We start from the raw sequence: 4,297 nt of genomic DNA, 5'->3' as shown, positions 1-4,297 counted from the left end.
CATAAGTATATTATCTGTATTTTCAGTGTGATATTTTTTAAGTACTTATTCCTTTTTTCAATTTATATTTTACACTATTTTTTTACTAAGAATATATACAATTTCTAATAATTTCATATTACATATTCAATCATCGCTGCTACGACTGGCTGGTGATGTTCATCATTTAAATTTTTATACTGTTTCCCTAATTTTAAGAATTCCATATTAATATTTTTGAATTGATGGTAATGAATCAAATTACTTTTTTGTGTCTTTTTTGGTAAAGAATTTACGATGTTTTCCTCTTATATTTTAGTATATCTATGATTCTTTATTCTATGGAATTCATTAATTATTTGAATATTTTTGATGATATTCATTTAATGGCATATTATTTGATTCTACAATATAATATAAACATTCCATTAATAAATACTATCTATTAAAACAAATGTAAATGGAAAGCTCCGTATAATAATTATATCATACTAGTGGAGCCAGCTTTCCCGTTACACGATTAGGTTCAGATTGGCGTCCTAACCACATAGTGGTAGATTTTTAATATAATAATGAAATAAATTATAAAATAATGGTAAGCATTGGCTTGGGGGGGATATGATTTTTGTTTTGAGGTGGATCGTCACCTTCATGTTAGTTTGACAGTTTTTCACTGATTTGGTTTTAATTTTCGTATATTTAGATAGTTGCAGTAAAATAATATTATAAATAAGGTTTTTTCAATGGAACAAGAACCCAATGGATTAGTTGAATATCTTCACAACTATTTCTCGTAAAATGTATTTTAACATAACTCTGTGGGGAGGGAGGGTCATAACATGCTTGGTGAAGCGAAAATGGTAATTTCATATGTAAAAATCAGGACAATATAATTGTTATTATAGTCATTTAAAATCACAAAATATATCAAGTTTCATAGAAAAGGCAATTTTTAACATTGGATATCTTTTTAAGTAGGTACCAATTTTCTTGATAATGTGCTCGATTAAACCTGTAGATATCGTGTATGTGTATATATGAAGTGAAAGTCTAAAATAATCACAATAGTGTGTGTTTTCCAAGAGATTAAAGATAATAAATAAAAACGTATTATGTTATTCATAGTTGAGTCAGTCCACATTCTGATTATTAAAATGCTCTCATTATATTTAAAATAATATGTCATTTTCATCTTGTGACATAATGAATTATGGCAAAATCAGTGTATTTTAAAAGAAATCCCGCCATTTTTTGCACAGTACAAGTAATTAAGGTTCATCGGCATTAAGTTTTAAAACGTAATTTAATTTAGATTTTTATCACATTTCAGAATTTTTTTTAATTCGAGTAGAAGTGCCTATGTGGTAATTTTTTAAAATTATTTATATGTCTATGTATCTTCGTATTTCTTTTATTGAAGTCATACTTAGTTATAATTATTACAATTTCAAATGAAGTTCAAACATACATAATATTTTTTCTACGATTTATTATTAGGTTTTGTTGTTATTTTTGATACATTCAACATTAGTGAATAATTTATAAGACAATATTTTGGCAATGTGATATGCTGACATTTTTCAATGAGTCGTTTTCTGGTAGCTGTCTATTATTAAATTGTATTTATAAGATACTCCAAATGCTTACTAAGGAAGCTGCCTTTCCTAGAGAAGATTAACCGTGAATGTGGATATGTATACTACTAATTGATTATTGTTTCAGTTAGGAGTCAACTGTAAAATTAATTATTATGTCTATTATAAAATTTGCATTTGTAGGAGTCGGCAATTTATCTGCTGGATTGAAAGAATAATTTCTTTGTGTAATATTAGTTCTACATAGTTTTCTGAATTTTTGAGGATGCCTATAGTAAATCAACGTTCCTCGTGATGATGGTTCTCATGATTATGTGGCTTTTTTGTTTAATAAAAATAAATCTGTTACAATTAAACACGTTTTGGGTACCTACCTACCAAACGAAAAGTTGAATTTCCAGTGATATTAATGTAAATATTTGTATTTAATATAAGTAGCCTATTATAAAGTAAAGTAAAGTATCCTCTAGTCACCTGAGATGTGCAAGATTTTTGTAAAAATTTAATTTATCATTTTCCCACTGTTTTTTTTTTTTGTAATAGCTAATATCGAGTGCTTATTCCATGACAGAAATTAGAATAGTCAAACTATGTAGAATGAAATGGGAACTTATAAACATAACTTTGGAGTAAATAGTAATAGTATATTTTGTTATTTTGTAGCTGCAAATGTATTTTGATTATTCATGTGCACTTGTAGGTATTGCAAAGAAATCTATTTTTATATAATCATCTACATAACAGATAAGTTTTTATTGTTATACAGTTTTATGTATATATATATAAATATATAGGGTAGACTGAGCTTATTCCATGATATGTACTAAGGTTTTTTTAAGGTTTTCAATGTTTTTTGACATATTTGATAACAATCTTAAGAAAATATATTATTTGGCAGAGATAAGAATGAAGCTTCAAATGTATTTAGCAAGAGTTATTTGGACATAAAAATCGTAGTAAATATTGTGCTTCCTTAAAGTTACTCTGTGTTAGTATATTCCTAACTGCGTGATATGGAATTAGTATGAGTTTTAACAAAAAAGTGAAAAAATAAAATATTGCAGGACGTAAGTCTTGGCAGATTAAAACGTTAAAGAGATTATTTATTTCTCTTATCAATGCTAAATATTATCACCTCCTTCATTACGCTGTTATTGTAAAAATGCAAACTATCATGGAATAAGGAACCATCACAGGGAAATCTCAATTTTCCCATATATATATATATATATATATATTTTTAATTTGCAACATTAGTTTATTATGTGTGCATAGTCATGTTATTTAATTTTATAGTGTAAAATAATAATTCCTTTGAATCGCAAGTCACAATATTAATATGAAACAAGTATTTAGTAATTTATTCATACTTCGGGCAACCATAATTTAGTGCTTCCCAAACAGTCGCCGCGCTCCCCTGCCGCGAAATGTTTCAGTAGAACTACAAATATTTATTTATCAATATTTTTTACAATTATTATAGGTTTATATATTTAAATTTATCAGATAAGAACAATATAATATAATATGTTAGGCGAAAATAATATGTAGGTACTATCAAAAAAAGAATTGAAAATTAAAGTCAATTAATAATTCTGATTTAACAGGCAACTTTGGAATTTTACAAATTGTGCATAGTAAATATTTTTTATATAATATCATCATGACTCACTAGTTTGACTATTTGCTTTTCTGTCAGAAAATTTTTCAGCGCAGGGATTACTTTTTTCAGATTTTGGGGTCCGTGGTATAAATTTTTTGGGAAGCACTGAGCTATAGCAATCCCTTTTCTTCAGTAATATATTGCGAGGTAGGTACGATGTCTGCAATAATTAATTAATATGCCATGTTAAATATATATTTTTGTACTCTTAATTTTATTCAAATTGCAAGATAATAAAAATCAATTTATGCTAACATAATTATATAACATTATCCAATTTACAGAGATTTCTTAGCCGGCTCTCACATTTAAACTCTCCACGTCTGCCTTACAGCCATAAATCAAACCTTCTACGAACATCGATCCGGTGTTGCATATGAAGACCGCGCAAAGAATTCGTAGGTGTGTGTATGCGTTATGGCGTCTTCGATTTGAAACGCATGCAATTTGTTGATGGCAGCACTAGATGTTTTTTTCAAACTAGTCAGTCGCATTCGACCAATCTGCGGAGTTCCATTTGGCTTAGTGTGTTTTGTGAATAACGATGATGTCACATCGACGTATTCGACACGTTGCAGACGAGACGAGTTTTGATGTGCGAGCTGGCTGACATACATGATTACCTGCAAAAATTGTGCTATTCAAACTCTTTGGGTTTATCAGTTTCTTATAGGCTTTTAGAATTTATAGGCATTGACTGTATAACATAGTATTTTTTGTTTGTTTATGAATCAATAATAATCCTAGAATAGTCCATAATTTATGTTTTGGTTTTGAATTGAGTTTAAATAATTTATTATATTCCATTTATTATATTCATTTATTAATATTGTTTATGATTATTCTTTATGTGATATTTGAAACTTACCTGTGATTCATAAAAGTAGTCATTGTAAAATTTCCAAGTACTTTAGTATTATTTTTTTTAGTACAAATTAATCGTCTATTTAAATTGTTTGTGAAATGTTTTTTTGAATTTTAATTGTTTATCACAATTTTGTAATTAAAAAAAATCTAATGGAGAAGTTCTTTTATTTTATCAGTACCTAGGTATATTATA

This window comes from Rhyacophila brunnea, unplaced genomic scaffold (genome assembly GCF_057557595.1).
Source record: "Rhyacophila brunnea isolate RB1 unplaced genomic scaffold, BYU_Rbru_1.0 scaffold_1, whole genome shotgun sequence".
In the NCBI taxonomy this organism is placed as follows: Eukaryota; Metazoa; Arthropoda; class Insecta; order Trichoptera; family Rhyacophilidae; genus Rhyacophila; species Rhyacophila brunnea.
Note: the sequence above shows the minus strand (reverse complement) of the source record.